General features: G+C 46.0%; 1 protein-coding gene across 1 annotated transcript in view; it reads right to left on the bottom strand.

Moving 5' to 3' along the window:
* The window catches only part of CNIH3 (cornichon family AMPA receptor auxiliary protein 3), a 338,644-nt gene that overhangs the window by 20,672 nt on the left and 300,208 nt on the right, over positions 1-17,764 (bottom strand). The window contains exon 7 of the transcript XR_015723191.1: positions 10,470-10,582. The gene's annotated coding sequence lies outside the window, so the exon portion shown is untranslated. The remainder of the gene's footprint in view (positions 1-10,469; positions 10,583-17,764) is intronic.

The following is a 17,764-nucleotide window of genomic DNA, read 5'->3' as shown; positions in this document are numbered from 1 at the left end:
ATGGAATCCTTCCTGGAAACCTATAAACTACCAAGATTGAAACCGGAAGAAATTGATTCCTTAAACAGGCCAATTAATTATGAAGAAATTGAGTCAGTGATAAACAACCTTCCAAATAACAAAACTCCAGGCCCGGACGGTTTTCCTGGGGAATTCTACCAAACATTCAAAGAAGAAATAATACCTATTCTCCTAAAGCTATTTCAAAAAATAGAAACAGAAGGAAAGCTACCAAACTCATTCTATGAGGCCAATATTACCTTGATCCCCAAACCAGGCAAAGACCCCATCAAAAAGGAGAATTACAGACCGATTTCCCTAATGAATATGGACGCCAAAATCCTCAACAAGATCCTTGCTAATAGAATCCAACAATACATTAAAAGGATTATCCATCACGATCAAGTGGGATTCATACCTGGGATGCAAGCGTGGTTCAATATTCGCAAATCAATCAGCGTGATACATCATATCAACAAGAAAAGACTCAGGAACCATATGATCCTCTCAATCGATGCCGAAAAAGCATTTGACAAAATACAGCATCCTTTCCTGATTAAAACCCTTCAGAATGTAGGAATAGAAGGTACATTTCTCAATCTCATAAAAGCCATCTATGAAAAGCCTACTGCAAATATTATTCTCAATGGGGAAAAGCTGGAAGCCTTTCCCTTAAGATCAGGAACTCGACAAGGATGCCCACTCTCGCCACTATTATTCAACATAGTACTAGAAGTCCTTGCAACAGCAATCAGACGACAAAAAGGGATCAAAGGTATTCAAATTGGCAAAGAAGAAGTCAAAATGTCTCTCTTTGCAGATGACATGATACTCTATATGGAAAACCCAAAAGAGTCCACTCCCAAACTATTAGAAGTTATAGAGCAATTCAGTAACGTGGCAGGATACAAAATAAATGCTCAGAAATCAGTTGCATTTCTATACACGAATAACGAGACCGAAGAAAGAGAAATTAGGGAATCCATCCCATTTACAATAGCACCAAAAACCATACGTTACCTTGGAATTAACTTAACCAGAGACGTAAAGGACCTATATTCTAGAAACTATAAATCACTCTTAAAAGACATTGAGGAAGACATAAAAAGATGGAAAGATATTCCATGCTCATGGATCGGAAGAATTAACATAGTTAAAATGTCCATGCTACCCAGAGCAATCTACACTTTCAATGCTATCCCGATCAAAATACCAAGGACATTTTTCAAAGAACTGGAACAAACAGTCCTTAAATTTGTATGGAAACAGAAAAGGCCCCGAATCTCCAAGGAACTGTTGAAAAGGAAAAACAAAGCTGGGGGCATCACAATGCCGGATTTCGAGCTGTACTACAAAGCTGTGATCACAAAGACAGCATGGTACTGGCACAAAAACAGACACATAGACCAATGGAACAGAATAGAGAGCCCAGAAATGGACCCTCGGCTCTTTGGGCAACTAATATTTGATAAAGCAGGAAAAAACATCCGGTGGGAAAAAGACAGTCTCTTCAATAAATGGTGCTGGGAAAATTGGACAGCTACATGCAAGAGAATGAAACTTGACCACTATCTCACACCATACACAAAAATAAACTCCAAATGGATGAAAGACCTCGATGTGAGACAGGAATCCATCAAAATTCTAGAGGAGAACATAGGCAACAACCTCTACGACATCGGCCAAAGCAACCTTTTTCATGACACATCCCCAAAGGCAAGAGAAACAAAAGATAAAATGAATTTATGGGACTTCATCAAGATTAAAAGTTTCTGCACAGCCAAGGAAACAGTCAGAAAAACTAAGAGGCAGCCCACGGAATGGGAGAATATATTTGCAAATGACACTACAGATAAAGGACTGGTATCCAAGATCTACAAAGAACTTCTCAAACTCAATACACGAGAAACAAATAAACAAATCAAAAAATGGGCAGAAGATATGAACAGACACTTTTCCAATGAAGACATACAAATGGCTAACAGACACATGAAAAAATGTTCAAAATCATTAGCCATCAAGGAAATTCAAATCAAAACCACACTGAGATACCACCTTACGCCAGTTAGAATGGCAAAAATAGACAAGGCAAGAAACAACAATTGTTGGAGAGGATGTGGAGAAAGGGGATCCCTCATACATTGTTGGTGGGAATGCAAGTTGGTACAGCCACTCTGGAAAACAGTGTGGAGGTCCCTTAAAAAGTTAAAAATTGAGCTACCCTATGATCCAGCCATTGCACTACTGGGTATTTACCCCAAAGATACAGACGTAGTGAAGAGAAGGGCCATATGCACCCCAATGTTCATAGCAGCAATGTCCACAATAGCTAAATCGTGGAAGGAGCCGAGATGCCCTTCAACAGATGACTGGATTAAGAAGTTGTGGTCCATATATACAATGGAATATTACTCAGCTATCAGAAAGAACGAGTTCTCAACATTTGCTACAACATGGACAGCACTGGAGGAGATAATGCTAAGTGAAATAAGTCAAGCAGAGAAAGACAACTATCATATGATTTCTCTCATCTATGGAACATAAGAACTAGGATGATCAGTAGGGGAAGAAAGGGATAAAGAAAGGGGGGTAATCAGAAAGGGGAACGAAACATGAGAGACTATGGACTATGAGAAACAAACTGAGGACTTCAGAGGGGAGGGGGGTGGGGGAATGGGATAGACCGGTGATGGGTAGTAAGGAGGGCACGTATTGCATGGTGCACTGGGTGTTATACACAACTAATGAATCATCGAGCCTTACATCGGAAACCAGGGATGTACTGTATGGTGACTAACATAATATAATAAAAAATCATTAAAAAAAAAAATGAACAGAGAGGTATCTCAGGGGAAGGGAAAAGCAGAATCTTTTGTTTTAATTAAATTAAAAAGTTATGTTAATTTAAAAAGAAAATAAAAAATAAAAAAATAAAATATGCAACGGGCCAAAGTGCTGTCTTTGGGGGTAGTGTATCCTGAACCCCATCACTACTAAGTGATGAACAGCCCAGAGACCCAGGAACTGGACTCAGACTCCGAGCTCCAGCCATCATTCTATGGTCAGGCCACCAGTTTATGGGATGACAGGGGGCCAGATCAGGAGACCCTTTGTACTTTTCCCCATCAGTGCTGAAGCTGCATTTCCCTACATGCAACCCGAGGCTGACGGATTGGTTATGGGGTTACTCTCAGGTAATAAACGGTGTATTTTTCCAGGTATTAAAACATCGAGGCCAGTGTAGTACCAGGAACCCAGACTCACCAGTGTAAACCTTCTCCCTTCCCCAGCTTAGCCTGACCTCAGCCTGCGGAGGCCTCCACGCGAGGTGGGTGGAGGGGGGCTGGTAGAGAACAGGTGGGGGGACTGGGGTGGTGCCTTCCGGATATCACTGTAATCTGGGGCCTAGATCTTCTGTGAGACTGCTACCGCACCACAGGCTCCCTGGTCACCGCCCCCGCCCCAGACACCGATACATGCGCACACGCCCGCCCACGGGCACACCCGATCGCAGGTCCTGGAGCAGGTCCGCCTCCTCCCGCGGCCACTCAGTGCTGTCCCCACCCTCTGGTTTCCGTAACCTTTGGTGTAGCTCTAGCCTCCTTTCACCAAGGTGTCCCCACGTAAGCAAGACGCTTCCAGGGCCAGGTTCTTAGGAAGGGCATGGAGCCCATGTCCTTCTGGTCCCCAAGAATCTCCATCTCTGCCCCTCCGTGGGGAAAGGGCACCTCGCCACACACAGCTTTCCTCCCTCCCGCTGTCACCTCTCATTTTATTATTTTTCTAGGCGTGAATCACATCACAGTCCTTGCATACTCCAGGGGACAGGCCTGAGCTCTGGAGGTGATTTCTCTTAAAGTTTAAATAAGTCATTCTCCAGGTCCAGAGCAGGGCTACCCACAGCGGCTTCCAGGCCCCAAAGGCAGGAGCACAGGGACTGAGCGCAGGGAACCATGTTGGCAATCTGACCTTGCCACAATGCGTAAGAGCAGGACTCTGTATTTCACAAAAGCGTCTTTCCACAGCGGACCGGATGGTCTTTTTGTATAGATTGCGCGATTAGAATACATCTCAGGATATGGGGTATTTTTCACCCTTTGTTTTTTAGCCTTTGTGCCTCTGCTGAAACTCTGTCAGCTAATATGCCCCGTGGATCTGCAGACTGTGAGCACTTGATCTTCCTCACGGACCACAATAAAAGAGGAAATCTACAAGTCCAGGCTATGCGCACTTCCGGAAGGTGCAGCCCCTGCAGAAAGGCTGCTTTGCCAACTGTGTGGTTGTATATCTTAGCCTCTAAGTAGACACATGCGAACCTCAGCTTTGAGCCGTCTCTTTCCCCTCCCTGCACACGGTCACGAAGGTTGCAGACATCTAACTACGGAGGCTGGCTGGGAGGGCGATGGTGCTCGGGGTCAGCTCAGCAATACGGGCTGCGGAGAGGCGCGGTAATGCCCACTCCCGCACAGCGGAGCCCAGGCAGAGTCCCCTGCTCCGCCCGCTACTGAGAAGCAGTTCGCCCAGTGCAGGCTGATCCCCACTCACCCCTGGGCCCCACAGACAAGCAACCAGAGTGTCTGTCAAGGACTCTGGCTAGCAGCATGTCCGGCGCATGCATACAACCACATCTCAGGGCAGAAGGCAGCCAGCCCTATGTGCACAGTCCTACCCGTGGTTTTCCTACCCAGAGCCTTGGGGCTCAGTTCGGATGAAGGCAGCATGGAGCCTCCCCGGCCGCCCACCATTGCCGTGCTGCCAGCATTTCACGGTGATGAGCTGGAGGCTGATCGCTGCATTCCCCTGCTGCGGTGCAGAGAGTAATAACAATACTAATTATAATTGTAATTGTTTTTAAAAGATAAAATGATGTTCTCCGGAGAGGGTGCCAGCTCAGTAAAAATGCCAGCAGCACAGACCACAAACTGTGAAGACTGTAAATCTAGGAACAGCCCGGAGTTTTATTTCCATGGTTCTCGAAAGCTGCATCGCACTTGGAAAATGTGAACCGATTCCCAGGAATCGCATACATTTAATTACTCGACGTTGACTCCAGCTACTTTGCCAATTACTTTTAAGGGGGAAAAAAGTAGAAAGAACATGTGTTAAGGAGAAATGTGTTATTATAATTCAGTAGCTCAAAGGGCCTTCTCTCAGGACAGATAATATTTGACATGAAGGGCAGATACAGGGGCGCCTGGGTAGCGCAGTCGTTAAAGCGTCTGCCTTCGGCTCAGGGCGTGATCCTGGCGATCCGGGATCGAGTCCCACATCAGTCTCTTCCGCTATGAGCCTGCTTCTTCCTCTCCCACTCCCCCTGCTGTGTTCCCTCTCTCGCTGGCTGTCTCTCTGTCACATAAATAAATAAAATCTTTAAAAAAAAAAAAAAAAAAGGGCAGATACAAGTTTCAGTTCTGGGTTCACCCCTGAAAACACTCAAAACGTCCTTATTCTGTGTCTGTCCAACGTCTACCCCACCACCTGTCTTCTGGCAAAAAAAACAAAACAAAACAAAAAACACCCATAAGGATATACCTATCACACACGTACATGGAAATAATGAGATGATTTGGGGAATATTTGCAATTATGGGAGGTAGCATGGGGTTTGGGTGTGTGTGTGTGAAAAGGGAAACCTCATTAAAAAGAGAGTCAAGGGGCGCCTGGGTGGCACAGCGGTTAAGCGTCTGCCTTCGGCTCAGGGCGTGATTCCGGCGTTATGGGATCGAGCCCCACGTCAGGCTCTTCCGCTATGAGCCTGCTTCTTCCTCTCCCACTCCCCCTGCTTGTGTTCCCTCTCTCACTGGCTGTCTCTATCTCTGTCGAATAAATAAATAAAATCTTTAAAAAAAAAAAAAAAGAGAGAGAGTCAAGGGGCGCCCGGGTGATGCAGTCGGTTAAGCGTCTGACTCTTGATTTCTGTTCAGGTCATGATCTCCAGTCGTGAGATCGGGTCCCATGCCCAGCTCTGCACTCAGCGTGGAACCTGCTTGGGATTCTCTCTCTCCCTCTGCTCCTCCCACCTCTCCCACTTGTGCACTCGCTGTCTCTAAAATAAACAAATAAATCTTTAAAAAAGAAATGGAGTCAGGAAGGCCTGAGGGGGCAGCCTGCAAACCAGCAGGGGGAGGGAGGACACTTCCCACATAGGACTTTAGCTCCAGCTTTAAGAAAAAAAAAAAAAAAAGGAAAATCCTCCCCACCCCGCCCGGAACAGGGCACCGACCACTGGCCACAGCCTGGGAGACACTGGCATGACCTCTTACTCTTCCTCAATGAACTCTTGTTCATAACAACCCTCCCCAATTTCCTTCTTACATCTGATCGTGCGAGCTGACCTTCCCTCTGTCTCTTCGGACTTGCCTTTGGTTTGCTGTAGTTTGCTGGTCCCCGATTGTGATGCCTCTGCTCTTCCCAAATATACTCATTTTGTTCATAAAATAAGAAATAAGGGACTATTTTATTTTTAAGGTTGACAGGTCCTGCAGGGCTGGCTTTGAGTTCTGCCTTTACTACCATTTAAGCGTGACCTTGGACAACTCATTCAGACTCAGTCTCCCTTTCTTGTTAAACAGGAATAGTGTCATTTTTCTCACGGCACCACACATAGCTGAACAGGGTGGGGAAGCGCTAAAATTGAGGACATCTGCAAAACTCGACAAATCACAACCTTCCCTTCCCTTCTCTTCCGTTCTTCACCCGAAAACCAAAACTACCAGTCTGCCCTTCTCCAGTGCTCTATCTACATGAACATAACTTTACTATTTCAAGCAAATAACCTGGCTGTTCACCGTGAGAACTTCCGGAAAGGTTCACCAGCTCTTCACCGGAAGCATCCACAGAGTGGTTGCAGCCCAGGGTTCCCTTGCTTTAAAATCTTCACCCTGCTGTCTCCACCCACCCCAAACACGAGGGACTCAATATACAACGAACAGTGCCCAGACCACATACACAAATAGAGATCTGACCTACAATTGGCAGTAGCCAGCCCAGGAACTAATCGTCATCGACAGTAACCAGCCCGGGAAGCCAACCTGCTACCTTGAATCAGACTCCTAAGAAGTCAGCCCACTGTCTCCAGCCAACAGTCCAGGAACCAGGGACTCCCGCAACAACTGGCCTCAAGGAGCCAGGACCTGATTAATAATCTCCAGCTTCCTGATTGCTGTGCCCACTTGGCACTTAGACCAAACGAAGAAGAAAGCCAGGCAGGCACCCCTAACCAGTCACATGGGATGCCCGGCATCCGGTCAGCCTGCCTGTATCTTCCCCATGCCAATAGCCTCTGATCGGGGCACACGTGAATTCCCTTCTCCCACCCTCTGCCTTCCTTTGCATCTGTGCCAAATGCAGGCGATGGTAGCTGATTCTCTTGCTCTGAATATGAGGTTATCGCCCGCTGTCGTTTGGATGGTCTTTGTTTCCATGACTGCTGTGTTGTGATCCTTACCCAATCCCAACTAAGGCTATGTCAGGAAGCAAACGTTTTCGTATTTTGGACAGTTAGGGCTCTTTGAGCAAATTTTCCTGGAATCTGATGAAAGGACAAGTGTCAGAAATTAAAGGGCAAGCAGGTGCCACAGAACGCCAAAAAGATTCACCTCTTTGGAGATGCACATTTATATTTCAAGGGAGGATAAAACCCAGACATGGAGACACTCTGGGGTTGTAAGCAAGCCATGAGAGGCTTGTCTTATGTATTCCTTACAGATATTTATTTACATTCCACGGGGATCTGCCTCTTCCCAAGGAGCCTGTGATTCTGGGGAGCTGGGCTGCAGCGCATGCCATCCTATGTAAATAGGTTGATAATTTCAGGATTCCTCTTGTGCAAGGAGCCCCCCCTTGTATGCCCAGGCCCAGCCACCTGGCTCTCACTTACATTGACCCCCAAAAGAGGGAAGAATGGCATGTGGGGAACTGATGCAGTTAATAATAATGCAGATAATAATCTGCCTGGATCCAGAGCCCTCATGGTTTCAGGATAACATAAACAAATGAACATTCATAAAATGTAATTTTAAAGCTTTAAAGATACTAAAGATATTTTTAAAGATATTAAAAACTTATTAGCACACCCCCTCCCCTTGCAGAGACTTGCCTTAAACCAAACTTCAAACTGTCAGTAAACTCCAACCTTCCTTTCCCTCCATGAGACCCAACTGTCAAGGTGCTGTTCTTCCTTCCAGCTATGTCTTATCAATGGTTGGTATTGGCAGTAGTTGGGGATCTGGTGTTTGATACAACCAGTATTTGTTGAGCCCCTACTGTATGTCAGGGATTGCTCTGGGCACCTGGGCTATGTCAGTAAACAAAACAAAATGCCCATCCCTCCAAGCTCATGTTCTCCTGGGTTAAGTTAACGCAGCGAGCACAGGAAGGGGGAGGAGATGGGACAGTATGGAATGGTACAGTAAAGTGGGACGAGGGATGCCTGAGTAGGGGAGGGTGGGTTGCAAGAGAGAGTGTGAGATTTGAGTAAGCACTTTGTAGGGGAGGAAAGGCAATTTTCCCTCCACCCTTCTAGGTTCTTGCCTGAGACCGTGTGTAGTAAAAAATAGATTAACAGGAGAAAAACCCCAGAAGTTTAATAATATGTGTACCTCTTATATACCTAAGAGAGACTCCCAAAACAGAGTAACTCTCTAAATGGCCCAAATCATCACCTTAAATACCACTTCCAGCTAAAAACAAAGGAGACTGCCGGGGGGGGGGCAGTGGGGGCAGGGGGCTGGGGAGCCAGTTGTGGCTGTTGTCAGATAAAACACAGTCATCAAAGATATGGCTGCTGTGGTTTTAAGACATTGCCTTCTTCACTGATAAGAGTTTCTAGAGATTTGGTCATCTTCCTCTTCCTGGTACAGAGAAGGAGATGAACTTACAGAGATTTCCCTTATAAACATAAGTGTGTCTTACAAAAGGGTCACTTCTCAGGATTCAGAGACTTTCCTGTGTCTGCTGTTTCTTAAAAATAACCAGGTCAGGGCATCTGGGTGGCTCAGTCACTTAAGCATCCGACTCTTGGTTTCAGCTCAGGTCATGATCTTGGGGTCATGGGCTTGAGCCCCATGTGGGGCTCTCAGCTCAGTGCAGAGTCTGCTTGAGATTATCTCCCTCTGTCCCTCCCCTGCTTGAGCACGCTCTCTCTCTCTCTCTCTAAAATAAACAAACAAACAAACAAATAAAATCTTAAAAAAAAAAAAACCCAGCTCAAGATCATCCTTATGCCAAAGAGGCATATTTTGGGTGACATAGTCTACTCCTCTTTGGCTTGAAAGAAGTGAGGGTGTTAGCCTCTGAGACATCTGGGGAGAGGGTGTTCAGGCAGAAGGACCAGCCAGAGCCCCTGAGAGCTGAAGCCAACCCATGAATCAGGCCACAAAAGGCATTCACTAGAGTTGCAAGTCATCCTAAAACACTTCCTTAACTGTACCTTGAAAGAGATTTATCTATTTCCATATTTCCATTGTATTTGCAACTCAACTCCCAATTAGAAATGCAGTACTATACTGTCAGTGTACAAGGAAAGGGAGTTAATAAATTATATCTGACATTTCCAGACAGAAGTTTCTTTACAAGGATTAAACTTCAATGTGCTTAGGAAACTAAATATTTTATAGGATTTGAAACAAGAAAATGCCACAGGGCCAAAGTTTTAATAGCAAAAAACTAAGGTATTGAAATGTCTTTGTATTTGAGAAACACATGAGAAGATCCAATTTCAGTCGATTTCAGTCTTTAAAACACAATGAAAGATTGTTGCTGATCGTTAAAAGCATCTTTCTTTAGTAGATTTTATTTTATATATTTTTATTTATTTTTTTAAAGATTATTTGAGAGTGAGAGTGTGTGCATGCACACGTGCCGTGGGGAGGGGCAGAGGGCGAGGGAGAAGCAGACACCCAGCTGAGCAGGCAGCCCAACACAGGTCTGGATCCCAGGACTGTGGAATCGAGATCTGAGGCAAAGGCAGATGTTTAACTGACTGAACCACCCAGGAGCCCCAGTAGTTTTTATTTTATTAAGTTAATAAAAATTGAGTCATATACCATAAATAAGAAAAGAGACCCTACCCCAGACCTATGCCAGGTGAGAAGTAAGAGCAGCCCTTGGTCAATTCACAGCCTCAGGAAACATATAGATAAGTAACTGCAACACAAATGGTTGGAAAAACAGGGGGACCATTCATCAGGCATGATGGATCTCACAGGAATGGGCTTTGGAGCCAACACTTGAAAAATGACAGTAGCAAACACAGTGCTGGCTGTGTGTTGGGCATTGCTCTGAGTGCTTATGACTATTAGGTCACTTTATCCGAACCACAGTGCCATGAGATGGAAACTGGTTTTGATCACATTTGTAGTTGAGAAAACGAATGCAAAGAGAGGTTAAGGAACTTGCCCAAGGCTAACATAGTGAGTACAGGACCTGAATAGAGCCCATAGGATCTGGTACCTGAATGTGTGCACTTACCCACAATGTTTCTTCTCCAAGAGTGGGAGTTTCCCCTTTCTGGAGTCTGACTGGTCTTCTTAACACAGTGCAGGGGAGGAAGACATTTTCTTTCACCTCTTGATGTTCCCTGGCTGGATTTGAACAAAGTTTTTAACATCGTATTAATTTTAAGTGCACAACATAAAGATTTAATTTATGTAAACATTGGGAAATCATCCTTCGCCACACCTAGTACAACTTATTTTTCTTGTGATGAGAACTTGTAGGATTTACTGTCTTAGCAACTTTCAAATCTACAATGTGGTATATTACCCATGAGTAGTCACCGTGCTGTGCACTGCCTCCCCAGAACTTACTCATCTGATAACAGCAAGTGTGCACCTTTGACTCTCTTCTCCTGTTTGGCATACCCCCTGCCCCCGCCTCTGGCAACCACTAGTCTGTTCTCCATATCTATGAATTCAGGGGGTTTTTGGATTCCACATGTAAGTGATATTATTCTGTGTTTGTCTTTCTCTGTCTGGCTTAGTTCACTTAGCATAATGCCCTGAATCATGAATTATTACTGAATTCATTTATTAGTTCTAAGAGTTTCTTGGGGAGTCTTTAGGGTTTTCTATATACAGTATTGTGTGATCTGCAAATAGAGAGAGTTTTATGTCTTCCATTCTGACCTGGGTTTTGCTTTTCTTTTTGCCTGATTGCTGTGGCTAGGACTTGCAACACTGTGTTGAATAAGGGGCAAAAATGGGCATCCTTGTCTTGTTCCTGATCTTAGAGGAACCCCTCTCAGTTTTTCACAGGCGGCCTTATCTTTTTTACCTTTGTTATGCATATGTACATTCCCTCTATATCTACCCTTGAGCGTTTCATCATGAAATAATAAAGTCAGAAATATTGATTTTTGTCAAAAGCTCTCTTTTTTTGTCAAAAAGTTCCCCTTGACACTCTTAAGGTCCCTGATTGGGTCTAAAACAGAACAAGAGGCTTTCATAGCTTTTAGACAAGGAAGCAACAGATTTGTGAGGCACTGACAAGACAAAGGAGAGTAAGTGGTGAAGAAGTTGAGTAGGAAGATGAGGGTTGGTTTAACAAAGTTTGTAAAGGTTTCCTGCCCCAAAATTCCCAGTCTCTGGGTCTCTGGTGATGAGAATGTCTTCTTTCCTCCTGATACAGGAAGAGTGCCTTTCATATGGCATTCTATGGCCTGTTTTGGGGAGGAAGGGCGGGGGCTGGGGAGGTCAGAGTGACCTTCCTGATTCTGCCATTCCTATTTAATCTGCCATATTTTGGGGTAGTGTGTCCTGAGCCCCATGTACATATGAAAAGCACCAGGCCTCCCCATTGACTTTATGACAGCACAGCACTCCTGTCCATCTGTAGGCACACCTCTAACTTGCTCCTGCGCAGGAGCGAATGCGTCCCGGGCTTCCTCCACTCCAAACTTCAAGGCCAAATGCACCACACTTTTGTTTACTGGGCTCCCTCCACAGGCAAACCCTTACTGATGCTTCGAGACCTACCTCACACCTGCAAAGCCCCCTGCCTCCCATTCACTTAGTGTTTTACCTGCACCATCTAAACCAGCAGTGCTTAGCCTGAGCTCACCTGAGGATCTGGTAAAGATCCTGGCGCTCAAACCCCACCCCCAGAGACTTGGACCCAGTTGGTCGCTGGTGAGCTTTGAATTCTCGAAGGGCCAGAGCCTGGTGTTCATCCTCAGCACCTTCCCCGGGGGCCTGGCACAAGACAGGACTTCAGTCACATGTCACGTGTTTGTGGAGTGAATAAGACAAGCAGCATGCACCACCACTCTGCGAGTCAGTGCTCTTGTTATCCCATTTTGCAGTTGAGGACACTGAGGCTCAAGGACGTTTGCCCAAGGTTACAGGGAGTAAATTGGCTTTAACTCTTTGATGCCAAGTCCAGTGTTCTGCCCCTGCCTGGGACGGAAGGATGGCCCCCAGCAAGGTGCCTAGAGCAGATGGAACTGGAAGGGCCAGCCCCTGTGAAGGAAAGTGCCCTTTTGGTGATCTGATGCCAAGTTTGGGGTGGGGGTGGGGGTGGGGGGACCTTGGGCTGCTTCAGTGCTCTGTAACATTTGCTGAATTTTGAAGGTTCTCCTTAAAACTCACGCTTCCTTAAAACTCTTCCCATCCTCTTGTTTTTAATGAATTATGAGCCATCACTTATTTATAATCCATCTACAGCTGCCTTTATGGGGCAGAAAATGAACTACTTGCCAAAGTAATTACCCTTTTTATAGACTCAGAACAAATGCTCCCGGCCCATTCCTTTCTAAATGGCTGTCATGCTAGGTTTCTGCTCTTTTCTGACCTGCCTGAATGTCTACGCTCACTATGGATCCGGTTAGGGCAATTTTTCTCACTCACCCTAGAAGCCAGGCTGACTTATGCAGAAAGCTGGCTTCCTTCTGTAAGAGCTCAAGCATTTTTAGTAAAAAGCTGTTCCTTTCCCAAGAGTGAACAGGAGCCTTCTCTGGGCACAGGCTCAAAATGTGCTCTGCATAGATGCTGTCACTGAGGTGTGTGGCTCTCTTGTCCAGCCAGGCGGCAAGGAGGGAAGTCTTGCAATTTGTTCAGCTCAGGGCAGGAAACATCAGGGCATTTATGCCAAAGAAAAATAAAATTACTAGTTCTAGTTAATATTCCTATTTATAAATGTATACAAATGTATACACAGGGATCAACACATTGTTCAGCCAGTAATTATTCTAGAAATTATCCTAGTGCCGAAAATGAACCAAGCAGATGAAAGCTGCTGTTAACCAGTTACATCGTATAGAGAATCTCCTTGATCACTTTTTGCTGAATATTATCAGATTGGAAGTCTGAAGTCCTCCAAACCCTGAATATAATTTCTAGAGGTGATATTAAGGAAGCATTTTAAAGAGTGAGGACAAGAGATGCAACAGAGTTGCGAATGGGTACAGACAGGGTTTCAACGGTCGGGATTAAGGCACAAATGCGACAGGCCTGCAGCCAACCTCATTCCAGGGTTCTAGTCTCAGAAACGAGCCAGGTCTGGACTCTCATGTGTTCTTTTCATGCTTAACAAGCAAAAACTTCGAGCTCAGCTCCTGTGTTTGCCTAAAGATTGGCTGGCAAACGGACCGTGGGAAGACTTGAGATGTCATTTAGCCTACGATGCGGTGATTTTAAGCTTTATTCAGGGATGGTGGTTATGCCGTAAGTAGCTATGTGATTTTAGGTGAGTCATTGAGCCCCTTTCCGGCCCAGGCTTCCTTACTGTGAAATGAGGCATCTGTGAATCTGTGGCAAGGCAGATTCTTGTCTGCGTTGCCACAGGGAGGATGGAGTCATCTGTAGGTGGGAACAGATCATAGGAGGATCGAGCACCATGTAGACAAGATGGGGACCCTCCACGTCCAGGGCGCATCCGAGCAGCTCTTCCTGCCCGAGAGAAGGGGAGGACGGGAGAATGGGGGGAAGGGAAGGGAGAGAATGGGACAGGAGGGGAGAGGGAAAATGAGTGGATGAGTGAGGGGATGAATGGTCTCAGCAGGGCAGAGAGTCAAGGCTCAGGCCCTCCAACCTCTAATCTTTACAGTCTCCTGGCCACTTTTCCAGAGAAGGAGAGTGGGGGCCACCCTGCCTCGCCCTGCAGCCCTGCTGATCTCTGCAGGGGTCTGGTCAGCGTGCTTATACTGTAGCTCTCTCGTAGCTGCTGTTTTTTTTTTAAGGGATTTTGATGATGGCTGTACTTCCAGAAAATGTGTGTTTGAAACATAGCACTTTAGACAGAAAGGAGGCTAAAACGTATTCACTTCCACCCTTTACTTTTATGGATGAAGAAAACACGGACCATATTTTATTGCCACTTAGACAATGCTTGAGGCGCCTGCAGACTTCAGAAACATGACCTTTCAGGGGCGCCTGGGTAGCATAGCGGTTAAGCGTCTGCCTTTGGCTCAGGGCTTGATCCCGGCGTTATGGGATCGAGCCCCACATCAGGCTCCTCCGCTATGAGCCTGCTTCTTCCTCTCCCACTCCCCCTGCTTGTGTTCCCTCTCTCACTGGCTGTCTCTATCTCTGTCGAATAAATAAATAAAATCTTAAAAAAAAAAAAAAAGAAACATGACCTTTCAGTAATAATGAGACACTTTGTAGAGAACACCCAGTGGATGGTGGCCTGTTAACGTCTATGCTATTTCTCAGCTTCTCTGCGTTGAATCTCCCTGGACTGTAAATGCATTAAGGAAAGAGATTATGAGGAGCTTCTTAATTTCGCACCGAACACACACTGGTGCACACTGCAATGCTCTTAAACATGCAGTAGCCAGCCACAGAACGCACACACATGTAATGGACACACGTGTGCACGGCACACACAGCATACATGTGCACACACATACATGTGCATGCATGCAGATGCACACGTGCATATATACCAGGCCAGTGAGACGTGTGCACATATATACATATCTGTACACACACACACACACACACACACATGCATGTGTGCACACATTCTCTAAGGTCAGTGTTCTATACCAGGAGGCACTGGGCCAGTCCACAGTGCAAACTGCATGACCGACAAGGCCACAGGTGACCTCACTCAGCGTGTCATGCTTCGGTGGGACCATGCCCTTGGTCTTTTTTCATGATCCATTTTGTTCAGTTGAAAGGATTTGTTGAGGACACCTGAATCCCATAAGAGAACCATATATTTGATGTGGTCTTTACCACCAGCTTGCATCTTTAGCATGTGTCTCTTTCAATCTAGCCCATCACAGGATGTCTGGATTCTGTTTTCTTCTCTTTAACCATGCTTTCAAACAGACCAATGTGACTTCTTCAACATTAAGTAACATCACCAAGAGAATGACAAGCCAAGCCATTGGCTGGGAGAATACCCTTGTAGATCACATTTCTGACAATGGGCTTCTATCCAGAGTATACAAGGACTCTCAAAACTCACTAATAAAAAAAGCCAACAACACATTTCTTAAATGGGCAAAAGATTTGAACAGACACTTCACCACAGAAGACACATGGTTGACAAAGAAGCACGTGTAAGATGTTCCACGTAACTGGCCACTAGGGAAATGCAAACTTAACAGTGAGGCACTGCCACTTCTCTGTTGGGTTGCCTAAACTGGGGGGCTGACAACAGCTAGTGCAGACAAGAACACAGAGCAACTGGAGCTCTCGCCCCCTGCTGGTGGGAATGGAAGACACACGAGCACTTTGGAAGCAGTCAGGCAGCGTCTAGATAGTTACCCAAGGGAAAGAAAAACGTAACTTCACTCAAAGTCACGCCGACTGGGTGGTGCAGTCAGTGAAGCATCCGACTCTTGGTTTTGGCTCAGGTCATGATCTCAGGGTTGTGAGATCGAGCCCTGAGTCAGGCTCTGCACTCAGTGTGGAGCCTGCTTAAGATTCTCTCTTTCCCTCTCCCTCTGCCCCTCCACCCACCCTCCTCCCCCCTCTAAAAAAAAACAAAACAGAACAAGACCAAACAAAACCAACCAACAAAAAACGGTATGCAGATGTTTGTGGTGGCTTTCTTTGTATTCACCCCAAACTGGAAAGTACCTACGTGTTCTTCAACAGACAAGTGGATCAACTGTGGTACATCTAAACAGTAAAAAAATACTCAAAAGGTAAAAAGACTAAACTGTTGATACACACAACCACATGGATGAACCCAAAATATGTAAGTCGAGTGATGGTAGTCAGACTCAAAGGCCACCTACTGCAGGATTCCGTTTACAGCACACCTGGAAAATGCAAAACGACAGAGACAGAAAACAACAGAATGGTTCTAGGGGCTGGACCTGGAAGCAGGGGCTCCACTTCAAAGGCACACGAGGCGATTTGTCAGGATGATGGAATCATCCTATGTTTTGACTTTGATGGTAGTCCCATGACTGTATACACTTGTCAAAACTCCCACACAAGACACTAAAAAGGATGGATTTTTGGGGGAGCCTGGCTGGCTCAGTAGGTGCTGCATCTGACTCTTGATCTCAGGGTCGTGAGATCGAGCCCCATGTTGGGCATGGAGCCTACTTAAAAAAAAAAAAAAAAAAGGATGGATTTTTGCCATGAGCCAATTATACCTTCCAACAAATAAGCTGATTATTTTCTGAGTATGTCTTTCTTTCAGTACCTTATCAAATACAGCGAACAACAACCAACCCACACCCAGAGCCACGAAGCCATCAGTGTATTTTGGGCAGTCCCATCAAGTGATCTGCGTAGTGCAGCTGGCACACTGGCCATCTCCCGAGGCCATCAACCTTGCAAGATGGATTCCGGCAGCAGCTCGCTCTCAGGAGCCCATTGCTGTAGGAGGTTCCCCTGAGCAGGGCTGGGCACCGTGGGTCTGGCTGGCTTGGGCTGCTCTCCATTAGGCTTCTTGTGTCTGCTCCTTGCACACCAAGGATAGAGGAGCTGCCACTATCTGGGGTGTGTTGTTTTCACACCAGAGGGCAGAGCCTCAAGGGAAACAAAGCCCAAACTCACGAGTGCAGTGAAATGTGCTCACATATGGCAGACGTTCCATTGGCCAAAACAAGTACCATGGCAAAGTCCAAAGTCAGCACAGGAGGGAAGAGTCCTCTCCTGCCCAGAAGCTCAGTGAGGGTTGAGGACACAAGTAATTGCAAACAGAACAGCCATTCTCTGGGGCTCCTGGGTGGCTCAGTCCTTAAGCGTCTGCCTTCGGCTCAGGTCATGATCCCAGGGTCCTGGGATCGAGCCCTGCATTGGGCTCTCTGCTCCCCTGGGAGCCTGCTTCTTCCTCTCCCACTCCCCCTGATTGTGCTCCCTCTCTCGCTAGCTGCTCTCTGTCAAATAAATAAAATCTTAAAAAAAAAAAAAAAAAAAGAACAGCCATTCTCAGGAGCACTGCACGAGGATAGGGCTGCTGTGGGGTTTGTGTTAGGGAATAGCCAGACTCAAACCTCAGTGTGCATAAGATCTGATAGAGTCACACCATGAACTATTTCTTATACAGCAGCTAAAAGGGAGTCGACTATCTATTCATATCCATCCGTCTATGTCACCAGGGTTCGCACTCAAAAATATAATGTTGAGCGAAGAACTTGCGTTGATGGTCTGGTTGGTGTTGGTTGTTTAGCTAAACCGCTTTGTAATGGTGCTGGTCAGCGCCCGTCCTAAGATGGAAGATTTCATTCCCCCCAGAGAACGAGAGGCAGAATAAACCCCTGGCAAAATTACGGAGCCTTGAAACTCTCCAGAATCTATATCCAAGCTGTGGCCCAAAGCATCCCTTCTTTGTAGACCCCGAGAAAGACTCTGCAT

Source organism: Ursus americanus, chromosome 2 (genome assembly GCF_024610735.1).
Source record: "Ursus americanus isolate L20-20 chromosome 2, mUrsAme1.1.p, whole genome shotgun sequence".
NCBI lineage: Eukaryota > Metazoa > Chordata > Mammalia > Carnivora > Ursidae > Ursus > Ursus americanus.
The sequence above is the reverse complement of the archived record's forward strand: the minus strand, read 5'-3'. Positions and strand labels throughout refer to the sequence as shown.